The 15,459-nt window shown below is 37.6% G+C and overlaps 1 long non-coding RNA gene across 4 annotated transcripts; it reads left to right on the top strand.

Annotated features, from left to right (window-relative positions):
- Positions 1-6,170: 6,170 nt before the first annotated feature.
- Positions 6,171-10,592, top strand: LOC104896647 (uncharacterized). 4 transcript variants are annotated; one of them, XR_008969792.1, is made up of 4 exons: positions 6,175-6,807; positions 6,896-7,760; positions 8,559-8,634; positions 10,286-10,592. It is a non-coding gene; the product is annotated as an uncharacterized LOC104896647 (long non-coding RNA). The 4 variants fall into 4 exon arrangements; XR_790478.4 differs by lacking the exon at positions 8,559-8,634 and having other exon boundaries at positions 6,549-6,597; positions 6,732-6,807; XR_007275083.2 differs by having other exon boundaries at positions 6,171-6,807; positions 6,896-8,634.
- Positions 10,593-15,459: the final 4,867 nt, after the last annotated feature.

The following is a 15,459-nucleotide window of genomic DNA, read 5'->3' as shown; positions in this document are numbered from 1 at the left end:
ATAAATGTAGTGAAGCATTGTATAAGTCAAACCTAAATGATAAAACTTGGGATCTAGTTTAATTTCATAGAGAAACATTAAGATATATGTCGTAAAGATATACAAGTATAATCAGGTTACCTCATGCACCTGATTCATTGGAGGAACGACCACATGGGAGGAGACTGTACTCGGTTGCTGCCCCACCTTCTCTGGAACAAGCCTCTCTTGCACATTCAATTGAGACCTCTCTTCCACCTCTTCCACCTCCTCTTGCACATGAGGAGGTCTCATGTGGGTTACATCCCTCATAGGAGGAGCGAGCACGGTTGTGGATGTACTTCGTTGTTGTTGTCGTACAAGTCCTCGCACGAGCCTCTCCAAAGTAGGAGTGACAATACGAGCCACCTGGTAAATTATGAAGTGTTAATTATTAGAATACAAATTTAAATGCAATTTCACGACGTTAATGTATCAACAATACATGATAACCTTTGGTACCAAGATACCATCACTCTGGGTACTAATAACCCGAATTGGTACCAACATATGGTCACCTTGGTACCATTAACTGATGATACATGGTACCAAGGCAACATAAACCTGGTACCAAAGCAACGTGAACGTGGTACCAAAGCAAGCTCACTGTCAAATAATGAAATAAAAAGTACAAAATTAATCATATTTGCATAAAAAGTAATTAATGATACATGGTAGATTACATACCACTTCTGCAATCCTCTGAAAGTCGGCCGCTGCTATGGTGCTCATGCCTGGAACTACTGAATCTCTTGCCATACACGGGTGATACTCACCGTATGCAACGTTCACGCTCTGGAATAAAAAGATTAAAATTGTGTCCAATATAATTAAAGTGATCTTTCATTATTGTTACCAAAGTGTTCATGCACTGGTACCAATGTGATCGTCAATTAAATGGTACCAAAGTGATCTTCTATTGGTACCAAAGTGATCTTCTATTGGTACCAATGTGTTCTTCTATTGGTACCAATGTGTTCTTCTATTGCTACCAATCTGATGTCCAATTGGTACCAAAGTGATCTTCTACTGGTACCAATGTGCTAAACTATGGGTACCAATGTGTTGTTCTATTCGTACCAATCTAATATCCAATTGATACCAATATGATCTTTCAATTGGTACCAAAGTGTTCATTCACTGGTACCAATGTGATAACCATCCACTGGTACCAAAGTGATAACCAAATTGGTACCAAAGTGATGTTGCCTTAGTACCAATTTGATGTCCCATTCGTACCAATCTAGTATCCAATTGGTACCAATGTGATCTTCTATTGGTACCAAAGTGTTCATGCTAAATCATAAACGTATACGTACCCTCAATGCACCGTAGTCTTGAGATGGCTTCTTGTCAGCTTCGTAAGCCATCTTCATTGTCTGATTCGTCCAACATGTAATCCTCGGCAAACGCCCCAATGGATAGGTGGCCTCCTAAGGCGATCAAGGTAGAAAAGCTGCCAATTGTTCAACATAAAGTAAATGTATAAGGTTGCAACCATACAATAAATTTACATAAACATGCATAATACTTGATAAAGAAACTTACAGCGAGGAAGATAGTACAACCACCACATCCTGCAACATAGCCATCCGAAGCAAATTTCCTATTAAAGGAACATGCTTGACCCATTAGAAAATCAAGGGTCAAAGAGCACCAATTGTACGTCTTCGGATTGCCAGCTACAGTGGCGATAGGCAGCATCGAAGTGGGGAGGTAGTTGATGTTTGTAGATGGACACAAGAACCATCCCAAAAGAAGCAATATAAAGCAAATCTTGAACTCTTCAAGCTCTTGGGGTGTGTGGTTGTCTTGAAAGCCCCGCACCACAGCAGCGACCTTCTTAAGATCAATCCCAGTACCTAGGACCCCATAGGCAGCAGACAACCTATTCACTTCATCCACCATATTGACATCATCCACGTCCACATTAGAGGGCAAGGCCCGTGGTCCAAAAGGTAACCCAAGTACACAATGTACTTGGGCTGGAACAAGCATAAAACTCCATCCTCCAGCTACTAGCTGGGACCTTTCCACGTTTACTTGACTCAAAAGCCAGTAGCATAGATGACGTGGAAGGCTGCTGATCTGCATTTCAACAAGCCCCTCAAATCCCATGTCGCGTATGGCATCAAGTCCGGTACTACAAATTTCTTTGTTGAACAACTTGTGCAACGCGTCAACTCTACAGTTGAGGTTGGGAGCCTGATAGAAAACCAAATATTAATACGCAAACAATGACAATCAATTAAAAATGCGAAATACATACTCTAAATAAGGGGCTTCGTACAAAATAGTGTTCATGCACTGGTACCACCAATTGGTACCAAAGTGAAGATCACATTAGTACCAATCTGATATCACATTCGTACCAATTTGATCTCCAATGCACTAGTACCAATAAATTCTTCAACTGGTACCAATGTAATATTCAGTACCAATGTAATATTCAATTGGTACCAATGTGATCTCGTTTTGGTACCAAAGTGATCTCGATTTGGTACCAAAGTGATGTTGTATTGGTACCAATTGATCTCACATTCGTACCAAAGTTACGAGATTCATTGCAACAAAATAGGGTGTTTATTAATATTCCAATACATGTTTATTTGAACACCAATATCTCAAACATGTTTATTTGAACACCAATATCTCAAACATGTTTATTTGAACACCAATATCTCAAACATGTTTATTTGAACACCAATAAAGATAAAGAGATTAGATGATTGTTTTATTTATCATCACATTATAATATCTATTTTTAATTTACACATGAGCATACTACAATGATTACTTTTAATCTACACATGAGCATACTACAACACATGAGCATACTACTATAATTATTTTTCTATAATGATGAAGTAAAACAAAGTAAAACAAAAAATCTACATTTCATGCTAAAGCTGACCTTTTTATTGGATTTCTTCAAGTAGTGGGAAACTATTGTGTGTGTTTCCCTCAATCTCATGCTAAAGCTCTCTTCTTCATTCTCCTTTTTTTTCTTCTTCTTCTCCTTCTTCTCCTTTTTCTTTTTGTGTTTTGCCTTCTCCTTCATTTTCTCCTTCAATTTTAATTTTTTTGCCACCTTCTTCTGCTTTTTGTTGTGTTTTTCCTTCTTCTTCGAATAATCTTCTTCACCTGATGAAGAATCTGCACCTGATGAGCTAGCCTCATACTCATCCGTGCTAGTCTCATCCGTGCTAGTCGCCTCATCCGTGCTACTGTCTTCGGAATCCGACTCCGAAAGGACGAGTTTCTTTTTTATTTCCTTCTTCGCCCTCTTAAAAGGGCCAGCTTCATCACAGTTTTTTCTTTTGTTGCTCCCAAAAACAATTTCTTTCTTCCCCATAATCCTACATTCAAACACATAAATGTTATTCTCAAAGTTGTATACATTACTATACCAACCAGATGAGATTAGTATGAAATCACAAATTATACAATACCAAAGTGATACATATCAGGTACCAAGCATGCATACACAATGAATTGATAAAAATTCTCACGCCATACCATTCAACAAAATTAACAAGAGATCATATTCACATTCTGCACCTTCAGTATTCCCTTAAGGTTATAACACATTAGATTCTAACATCAAACATGGTAAAAAACATAAGAAGAAATAGGAGTATTTTAGTCCTAGTGATAATATACTCCATATATCCAATACTCTGTGATACTTCTTGGCTCTTGCCCTTGCCTAATACTTCCTGTGTTTCATAAGAAATTACTCTCTATTGTATGTTTCACAAAGTTTATTTCATTTTTCCTATTCTGGGACATGAGACCTACCACTTTTCATAATAACACAGAATTTCGAGAATTTTCAACAAATCACCATAAAAACTTTCGGAACATAATTAAAGCCTTGTTAATGCAAATTATGAAATTCAACAAATCACCATAAAAATCACCATAAAAATTACCACATAATTTCGAGAACAAATCACCATAAAAATTACCACATAATTTCGAGAACTTTTGGCACATAATTAATGCAAATTACCACAAAAACTTTCGGCACATAATTAAACCACCAAAATTATGAAATTCAACAAATCACCATAAAAATAGTGTTGAAACGCACAAAATTCTGACTACTATTAATTTCGACAAATCCCCCATAATTTCGAACAAACATTCATGCAAATTACGAAATTTTCAGAGATTAAAAGCCAATTACCATTTCGACAAATTCTGACTACTACTAATTACCATTAAAAAGCCAAAAAAGGCACAAAATTTCGACAAATAATTCAACACAAAATATCGACAAAACACACAGAAATTTGACGAAATAAAAAAAAAAAGATTTTTGGGTGAGAATTACCGGAATTCGACGAGATGACACAATAATGTTGTTAATTTTCGGTTACCAAACCCTAAAAACCTCTGAAAAAATGGAGTTTTGAGAGAGATGATGAAGGGAGAGAGAGAGTTGAAGTGAGAGTGGTTTCTTTTCTTTGAAACCGTACTGAGGAAGGAGAGAGAGGAGAGAGAAACAAAAATAAAGACCCTTGGAATCAAACGCGCATGTACACACTCCTCTCCATCTTATTATCTCAAAGTTGAAATTACTAAAAAACCCCTGTTAGAGTCCACTAAGAGACTTAAACAGTTGGTTGCCTAGCCAAACTCCAACCCCCCACCCACATGAACCACTTCAACTTGTTACATCCTACAAGTTAATAACTGGTATTGTCCTAGTGGAAGAATTTTGATCAAAAGTTTGTATTATTAAAAAATGATCAAAAGTTTGTATTATTAAGAAATAATCAAAAGTCTGTATTATTGCGAGAGAACGGACAAAAGATTGTATTATTCTTGTTAAAAAATCATACTAACTTTTTTTTTGGCAAACCTCCTAAGCAAACTAAAAGAAACAAACTACAAAAAACTCAAACAAAGACACAAGAAACACAAAATAGAAAATCAAGAACACAACACTAAGACTCCAGCTACGCTACTACTACCAATCTAAAAAAGGAACAACAACTAATCTTCAACCGGAACCAAGCGAGCATGAGAAACCCCCCCCACCTGTCCTCCAATAAAATGGTTCGAAGGTCTTGCGGGGCCGCCTCAAGAATTACCAACTTCTGCTCCAATCATACATAATAGTTGGCCAACCAATCTGCCGCTTTATTCGCTTCTCTATAACAATGACTCAAAGTAGCCTTCCATTCACACCTACAAATAAGAGCTTTGCATTTTCGAATGAGATGAATATAAGGAGAATTATTGGGACGGTCCTCCATCAACAAGCGCACCACCACTTCCGAATCTACCGTCAAAAGGATCAACCTATGACCTCCATTCCACGCAATGGCCAAGCCTCGTAGCACAACCCATAGTTCATCCTTGGTACAAGAACAAGTCTTATAACTACTAGTAAACATTTCAAATAACTCAATTCTATGACCCCGGATCAGTCCCCTTACTCATGCCTTTCCTGGGTTCCCTTTCGAAGCCCCATCTATACTCAATCGTACCCATCCTTCTCAAGGGTATGGCCATCTAATAAAATAATCTACCCGCTTCCTCTTGTGCTCTACCTCCTCTCCCAAATCCGAGAATAAAGCTCTAATAATTCTCTCCACTCGCGCATGGATGAACGCAGCTTGTTCCACTGGGATTGAAGGTTCTCTACGAAGCATCTCTCATTACACTGTCGACAAAGCCACCATGTCGCTACGACAAACCAAATACACCACTCCTCTTTGTCTTTTATTTTCGAGCTGTTCAAATTAGCTAAAATCCAATCATAACAACTTTGTCTTGAATCAAATTCAACATCAAGAGACCCCAAGTTTCTTCCACACCACTCGACCAACTGGACATTTTATAAAAATGGGGTCCATGTTTTTCTCAAGCTCTCCACAAACAAAACACCGTCCCCCCATTAGTAGAAAAAGGATGATTTGCGTCGCCCCATTTGCATCGCATGAAAAGTAAAACGACGCAATAACGTACTACAACAAAAAGAGTGTTTTCTCGATACAATATCCTCGACACTGTGGGATAGTGTTAAATGGAGAAATCAATTTCCTTGTTTTGTCGACGCTTTATTGTGTCCTTTTTTAAACCCAAATCAAAATCGCGTCGAGAAACCACATGACAGGCACGTGTTCGGTATTCTAGAAAATGAGGAGTCTTTTCTTCAATGTTGGTCGAATCTACTCTCACTTTTAATAGAGAAAAATTGCTTTGCTAAACCCTAACCGTCCTGCTCCTGTCAACTTCCCCTCTCCGATTTCTCATTTCTCATCTTCTCACTAAAACTATCTCGAAGTTTCTTATCAATGGCGAAGAAAAAAGAAGCTGCAATTGAGCAATCTGGAGGGATATTTACTAAGTTATCAAATTCCAGCTTTTATGAGAATCTACTTAATTTTTGAAATTATTAGGATTTTATTATTTATTCAGGTCTCATCTAGAATTGTTTATGCAATTTTAATCTGAGTTGTTCAGATCTTACACTATAAAGTTTTATGCGAATCTAGGTTTGTAAAATTTGAATAGCGGAAGCCACACAAAACAACCGCCGCCTTACGCCTTATGAACCAAATGGTTCCTTTATCTCCTCTTTTAATCTCTTCATTTTCCATTAATGGCGCATCTTCGATTTCTAGGGTTTTTGTTTTGATCTGAATTTTAAACTCTTGTTTCCATACCATCTGATTGTTTTTTATTGTGATTTTTAGGGTTAGCAAGAAGGTGAAGGTATAGGCAAAGATTAGCAAGGTATCAGAAGATACATCAGAGTTTAGAAAAAACAAGGTACTTCTGGTCATCCTCTCTCTTTATTTTCATTTTTTCCATTTTTTTTATGAATAATAGTGCATTTGTTGAAAAAATGGCTGCATAGGTGTTGGAGTGGAGAAGCAACTGTTGGGCATTTGATACCACTAAATTTGACACCATTCTCAAAAAGTTGAGTGATCAACTTCTTTTTTTCCCCTTCTAATTTCATCATCTTTATTGCTTCTTATGCTCTAATTGTTGTATTTATGTATGTGTATTTGGTGTATCATCAATTTTCAAAGAATTGTTATATAGTTTCGGTAGGCTGGATCTTTGTCTTAGCTAGAGGGCGGTGGTTTTAGTTGCTGTAGTGGTGGTTAAAGTAGGTTGGTGAGTGGGGATTATGTTAGTTGGAGTAATATGGGTACATAGGGAGATGGCAGAGGGAGTGGTGGGGTGGGTGGGAGGGAATGAGTTAACTAAGGGTGAGGTAGCTAACGAAAAAGGTGAAAATATTTAATAATGGGGTATATGTAAGTGTGTACTTAAAAGGCTTCCTTTATAAGTTTGGTGCAACTATTGTGACATTTTTATAATGAAAATGTTATTGCTGCAAAGCTACAGACTAATGACATTGATAATACACTCCAAGTAGTTTTTTTAAAGTATATTGGTCTTTTATGACATTTTCAACATACGTATCTTTGTGATTATTTGATTATATCTTACTAATGATCCATGAAATTGATCATTTGTTAATCCATATATTGGTTTCCGAAAAATACATAACATACAATTGAGTTTCACAATCAATACCAGGTGTTGAGGTTCAAAAATTGTGATTGAAATCTCAGATCTTGTTTTCTTTCCGTGTAAAATGTTATTGCTTCATAGATTTTGTTGCATGGACACACCAGGAGGATGCATTGATCGGAGCAGAATTGTCTATGTTTGAAAAAGGTGTAGCTCAAAGTCAATCTTTTGATGAAGTAAGTATGGTAACTCCTAACGAAGCTATGTTCTATTTAGAATGAGGATAATCAGTTAGTTTCACATAGCTACTTATTGTTGTATTGTGAAGCAACTTCTTTCCGTTCCTTATCTCCCATGGGTGTTTCCTTATTATATCGGCAGTACTTTAACTATTCCCTTTGGGTTTTCCCTTTATATACTTCTGGAAAGTTTTATCGCCAAATGTTAGCAAACAGTTGTAAGTACTCTACACTTTAGGTGTCTCTTCTTCTGTGGGATTTGGATGTTGGTCAAATATTTAGAAGTGGGTGAGTGAGTGATTGATGATTAACCCATGTTCGGTGAATGAGTAAGAAATGGCTATATATTCTTTAGTAGCTACTTTTGCTATATAACTGTTATAGGTTTCGTAGAATTTTTAGTGACATATGTTGGGAAGTATAAAATCATTTTTAAAATCCCAAGTACAAAGTTCTGCAGTCTTAACATCCTGATATGTCTCTAATTAATTTCTCAATGCTCATCATATGTTTCATAGAATTTTTAGTGCGTGAAATTTGCCATTAGGTCTTAAATTGATGTTGCATATTGCATTTAGGATACTTCATTACTTTAGAGTTAGTGTTCACTTAATGTTTTACTTGGGTAAGGATCAATATAGCCGAATGAACAGATATTTATTCTTCATTCAACTTAATATACAAGTAAGTAAATTAGATAACTAGATAAGTGTTGGTGTTTATATTTTACTTGAGCACAACAAAGAGAGTGTGATGTTATTTCTGATAAGTTTCTCCATTGTGTTATTTTGTTAGTAACCTAATGGGATTGCATGATATGCAATTTTAGAGCTAATGCTAGCAGCGTGCAGGTGCAGCTAAAAGTTTCAAGGTTTTGCCAATAGTTTTTGTTTAATGCACCTAGTTTTTCCAAGAGATAATACTTGATCTGCCAATTTTTTCCACTTCTGATGTTTTTTAATTCGCTGTCTCATCACTTACCATTGCTATTGTCTTCATGCTACCAATTTTTATCTGCCAATGCATGATTCAAATTATATATGTTTTTCTTCACTATCTTTGGCCATCTGTTCTTTTAATGTTACATGTATACGGCAGATCTGATGTGCAGGGGATGAAACTATTACCAAGTGGCCCCAAAAATATCTCTTTATGACCTAGTTATGGATCACTTGCATGTGTTTGCTCTTCTGCCCCTTTTGTTTGTTTCACAATCTAATTTTTAGATTACAACTTATACCTTTCCTATTTGATGTTACACTATTATGTTTTATTTTTTGCTAATAATAGTTGGTAAACATATACTAGTATTATGGCTTGTACATGAAGTGGATGCACTTGGTGGTGAGATAGGGAAAATTGATGATAGGTAATGTCTGTTTTTTGCCTGTCTTAATTTAGGTATTAAGTTTTTTTTGGAAGGCCTCTTTTCCATAAGATGAGAAATTGTAATATGTAAACATATACTAGTATTATGGCTTTAAGTTTGTAATGGTGATGTGTCTGCCAACACAACCAATTCAAGCACAAAAAAATGATAGGTAACACTAACAAGGTGGATGGGAATTAAACCGATGCGGTGGTGGCTTGTCTAGAAATAGGCAAATTACAGTTTATATAGTTGTAATACAGTTACAAACAAAATTAGAGGATATTATAGTTTAGGGATGTCAAGAAAGCAGATGCTTACAGGACAATATAGAGCTTCACTCACCCTCATATGCTTGTAAGACAAATTTTTGTTTTGTTGTGAGTGGGTTTGTATAGTGCCTTTAGTGAGTGACTTTCATGGAGTACACCTGTCTGACTAATATCATGGCCATGCTCTGTCTGACTTCTTTACCTGAACCATAAGGTCCATGAATTAGCCTCGAGGCTGTTCTTCAGGCCGACACTTGACTGATTTTCGGATAAATACATGAAACTACTGACTGAGCGCATTTGATCGCTTGTATTGCTCCGTAAAATCTTTTTTAAACTATGTACTGATTATGATTAGAAATGTGGGGTTTTTATTGCCTGTATTTCCCTGATGTTTTTTTATCCTTCAGAATAGATGATTCATTTGGTTAACCATATATGGATTGGTGCTACTAGAGGAACTATTTTTTTTATCCTTCAGAAAAGAGTGTTTTTTCCTTCATAACTTTTACATTTGGTGATTGTATTTTTTTTAGCTAGTAAGTGAACTGATCAATTTGATCATAATCTGCAAGCAGTTTGTTTTTCGCATTACGGCACCAGTTCTCATATTTGCATTTCTTGGATAAGCTATGAAACTATGAACTTTTTTATGGTAGTTGATAAAAATGATGTAAATCATGTTTAGACCATCAATTTCAAGTGGGCTTGACTCGTTTTTATTTTAGCCCGACCTGCATCCTAACCCTGACTCGCTATGGACTATGGCCGACCCGTCTTTTGTCATTAACTAACTTTTTTACATCTTTTATAATTGACCCTCATTATAAAATATCACATTATATAAGATTACTTATGTCGTTCTTTATTTTTTTTACAAGGTTCAAGATGATGGTGAAGGAAAAGATGCTGGTGAAGGAAAAGATGCTGGTGAAGGAAAAGATGCTGAGGATCCATTAAATTAGTACAACTCGTAAATCTATTAATGATTTGAAAAGGCCTTGTAAAAGATATATTTCTTTTGTTATGTTTTTTTTTTGTAAGGTTTGAAGAAGTTGATAATAGACCTTATCTAATTGACTTATTTTATTTGTGATCGAACATAATATTTTAGTGTGTATTTAATCATTAGTTAATCAAGACAGATATTAATATTATTATATATTCTACCTAAATATTTTTTTATTATTGGAAACTCGCTTATAATATATTATTTTTGATCCATATCCAATTAAATAGTGGCTACTATTATTATTAGATGTTTTTTCTAGGCTAAAATCTCGACACTTTTTCGTGTTAAGAGTTATTTTGGCTCTAAAAATTTATTTGTGGAGGTAAAATAATCTTGACGCTAGAATGTGTCTAGAGCCATATTGCACGACGCAAAAAAGCGTTGAGAAACCGAACACAAAACAGCGTCACGCATATTTCAAGACGCAGAAAAGCGTTGAGAAACTCAACACAAAAAAGCGTCGCAAGTCATACTGGATGCGTCTCTGCGTTGAAAATCTCAACGCAAGAAAGCGTCGAGAATTCTCCACGCGTGAAATCTCGACGCTTTTAGAAAGCGTTGAGAATCAATTTCTCAACGCATTTTTCCGTCTCGAATATTGAGGAAAAGCGTTGAGAAAACACTCTTTTTGTGCGACGCACAACATGGGTACATAAGCACCAGATACGAGCTATATGCGACGCACGTGCCTTAGGTGCGTTGCAACCCAATTTGTGTCGGATCGCCTGGCCCATTCGACGCAAATCCTCTCATCCTTAAAAAAACTTTCACACTATCTGCGTCGCACGTCTTTAAGGTGGGTTGCAAAAGGCTGATTTGCGTCAGACCTCTTGGCCCATCTGATGCAAATCACTTGGGCCACGTATATACACGCACGTGGTCCACCCAGTTAAAGCCTACACGTGGAAATGCATTTTCGAAACGATAAAAAAAGTATCTTGCGTCTCACACAAGATTTGCGCCAGGCGTAGGATTCTGTGTGAGTCACAAGTACACGTGTTAGGCACTCATTGGCACGCCTGACGCGATCTGGCCAATGTGCTGGACGCACGTGGCCCGCTAAGAGCAGTCGCCGCGTCCAGTGCAGATTCCATAATATTCGCTTTTTTTACTCTACACGTGCTTTTAAGACGCCATTTTTATTCCTAAAAATCCGAAGATCAAATTTTACTGGTTGAAAATCTAATTTATGTTCTAAAGATAATAAAATTTTTGATGAAAATATATATTAAAACAATAATTTATGTTCCACGATTGCTCCGCCTAAATATCGTTATACTCTTCAGTCTAAACCGCATAGGTACAATCCTGAGGGTCCTTAGAGAAATTCTCTATTTTTATATTAAAGTTACTAACAGTTTCTTTTATGATGTAGATCTTTAATATAAAAATCGTGCCTTTGTACATTCTAATCTCTTTTCTCTTCTTTATTTCATATTATATTTTTGCCTGCCTGATCATTCTATGCATATTACATGATTGTCTAGCATGATTGTTATCACCCACATGTTATTATTTCTAATCAAAGACCTAAAGAACTATTATAATATTAATCAGATTAATATATATGGACAGTCTGCTAGGTTCCTTGTAATATTGATTGCATAGTAACATATCACTAAAATTAGTCTTTTCATGTGTTTCCTGAACCAACTTATACTAAGTATTTTTAGGCTGTTTAAAACATTATACGATTATTCTTTGACATAAATCTGTAATGAATCGATATTTAGTAGAGGACACGTTTGGACGAATGTAGTTTATTATGATTATATTCTTATCCTCACCCCCGAACTTAATCTTTGGTTCACTTTGACCATCTGTGGAGTCATGACAGGGAAATCTACATTGGATAAGTCCCTAATTTGTCCCTACGGTTTTTCCATATCCAATTAGGTTTATGATTCTACCTAAAAAGAATTGTTGGCGACTTCTTTCAAAATAATTTTCAATAAAATCTTAACAATGGGGTAGTCGAATATAATACGCGCTCTCACAGCGTAAGCGAAATAAAAACACACCTACATCGCAGTATATCTCATCATTGGACCCTTAAATGGGGAGAGACGATTATGTGTCTACAATACCAGTAACATGTAAGAGTTATTGTCATAAGGAATAATACTAACTTCTTCAGCATGCCAAAACAGCCATATGCCTCCACTAAAACCTTCAGCTTCAACACAAATTTCACCAGAAAAGCCAAATTTATTACACACAAATTGCAGTTGATCGCCACTAATATGTGTCTCCACAAGGGCCAACACAGTAGGCTTATTAATACAAATCACTTCTCTAATCACAATAATTTATTCAACACCCCTTGAACATTCAAAACAGTGATTTCTATTGACACAATAAACATTGAAAAAATTGGGAACCTGTCATACACGTTCAACGAAACGTTCGATAATAGAGCAAGAAAGGCTTCCTTTAACTCCCTCATTGGTCCTTCGATCTCGTAAGTAATTTGAAGGGTCGCCAGCATCTTCAGACGACTGACTTGAGGAGGCAGGTTGTGCATTCACTTGAAGTTGGACTTTGTTGGCTAAAGGATAGAAAGTAATCCCCTGCTAACTATGCACGGGTTTAAGTTTATAGAATTATTATATAAAATTAGTTTTTAGCCCTATATAATGCATGGGATATTTTTTGCATTCTAAAGATTAATTGTAGAATATAAGTTCATTTTTTTTTGTAACGGAACAAAAGAAAAAAGACAGCAGTCAATCTATGGAGATTTCCACCCTTGTGGGCCTCCAGCACTTGCTCTATCTCGACTTTTTGACAATAAAAGAATGGTAAAGAAGAGGCACCCTTCTTTATGTCTTCTATTATGTTATGAGTCCTCTTTCTGCTTTTTTGGGTTTATCAACTTTGGCAGATGTTTCACGGTCTGTAGACATAATAGTAGCACAAGGTCGTTCCTGAATATTGTTGGGCCCAGGGAAATATATAAAAAAGGCTTCTGACGCATAAGAGAATTAATAAAATATGCATATTTACAGGATAAAAACTAGGGTTTTTCACCAAGTACCCCTGTAGTTTTTCAAATTTCATGGGATACCCCTAATTTTTTTTAATGCACCACGTACCCTTACTATTTCAATAAAATTCATGAAATGCCCTTAATGACTAACGGTGTTAATTTTTCATTAGTCATTAATCCCTAATTAACCTCTAATCCTAATTAGTCCTCTAACCCTAACCCTTAAACCCTAATCCTAACCTTGTAACACCTAACCCCAACCTTAACCACCCAACCACCACCACCTTCTTCCACCCCTCCCCTACCCATGCAGCCCCCACCCTCCCCCACCACCCCCGTCGAATTCCTTGCCCCCCAACACCCTCGTCAAATTCGCCCTCCCATCCCCCCACCCCTTCGAATTCCCCCATCCCCGTCGATGGCCTTTGTTGAGCATGTACTGCTACTGATTACCTGGACTACAATCCTCAAAATCTAAAAGATTCTTGAAGAGCGAATCAGTCCATTCATGAATGCGAAGTGGTGGAATTTCAAGTACCCGATTCTCAAACTTGAAATCGAACAAGTTGCGGGAGGTCTTCAACTGTATTCCTGCTTCTTAGAGGTCTCAATTTCTCTCTCCTCCTCCGCCATTGACATCCTTGTTTTCGAAAATGATTTTGGAAATTGATTTTGAAAATGATTTATAAAACTAATTTCGAATATTGATTTCGATGTTGATTTCAAAAATTGATTTATAAAACTGTGAGAGGAGCTGGGGAGGTGCGTGGGTGGTTTTTTTTTGGGGGGGGGGGGCTGCGGAGGTGCTTGGGGAAGTGGGTGGGTGGTTTACGGGGGCTGGGGAGTAGGTAGGTGGTTTTACGGGGGCTGAGGAGGTAGGTGGGTGGTTTTTTAGGGTGGGGCTGGGGGTGGGGATAGGGGCAGGGGAGGGGAGGTGGTGGTGGTTGGGTTATTAGAGTTTGAAGTTAGGGGTTAGTGTAGGGTTAGAAGTTAGGGTTTAGTTAGTTAATTAGGGTTTAATTAGGGTTAGAGGTGTTAATTAATCTTAATGACTAACGGAAACTTGACACTGTTAGAAGGGAATTTTGTACATTTTCACCTCCAAAGTAAAGGTACCTGGCGCATTAAGAAAAATTAGGGTTACCCCATGAATTTTGAAAAACCACAGGGGTACCTGGTGAAAAAACTGTAAAAACTAATTAATAATCGATTTTTTCACCATATATCCATGACCATTTTTTTTGCACGATTTACCCTTTCGACTATTGAAATTCAACATATACCCCCCACTTTTAAAAAAATATATCCATTTACCCTTAATGACTAACGGTGTTAGAATTCCGTTAGTCATGAACCCCTAATTCCCTTCTAATCCTAATTAACTAACCTAAAAATCCTGACCCCTAATCTAATACCCTAACCCTAACCATCAAACCACCACCCCTCCTCTTATCCCACCCCCTCCCCTCACCACCCCTGCAGCCCCTCCTTCCCCCCCACCCTCGAAGCCCCTCTCTCCCCCCTAGCTCCCTTGTAGCCCCACCCCCGAAGCCCCCCTCTACCGCATCCCCGCAGCCCCCCTCCGCGAAGCCCTGCAGCTCCCCTCCCCCTCCCATGCATCCCCGCAACCCCCCTTCCACAAGCACCGTAGCCCCCTCCTCCCCAAAACCCCGCTGATTTTTCACAATCAGATTTTTTGAACCCAGATTTTTCGAACTCATATTTGAAGAAACCACATTTTTCGAACCCACAGGATGTGCGGAGGGGGATTGCGGGGATGCGTTGGAGGAGGAGGGGGCTGTGGGGATGCGTGGAAGGGGAGCTGCGGAGCTTCGAGGAGAAGGAGGGGGTTGCAGGGATGCGAGGGAAGGGGGGATGAGGGGCTTCGGGGGTGGTGGGGCAGTGGGGGAAGGGGTGGGGGAGGGATGGTGGTTGGGTAAATAGGGTTACGGTTAGGGTTAGGTTATTAGATTAGAGGGTTAGAGTTAGGGTTTGACTTAGGTTTAGATTAGTTAATTAGGATTTGCGGGAGAATTAAGGCATAATGACTAACG

The sequence above is a fragment of the Beta vulgaris genome, chromosome 6 (genome assembly GCF_026745355.1).
Source record: "Beta vulgaris subsp. vulgaris cultivar EL10 chromosome 6, EL10.2, whole genome shotgun sequence".
In the NCBI taxonomy this organism is placed as follows: domain Eukaryota; kingdom Viridiplantae; phylum Streptophyta; class Magnoliopsida; order Caryophyllales; family Amaranthaceae; genus Beta; species Beta vulgaris.
Note: the sequence above shows the minus strand (reverse complement) of the source record. Positions and strands in the feature narration are given on the sequence as shown.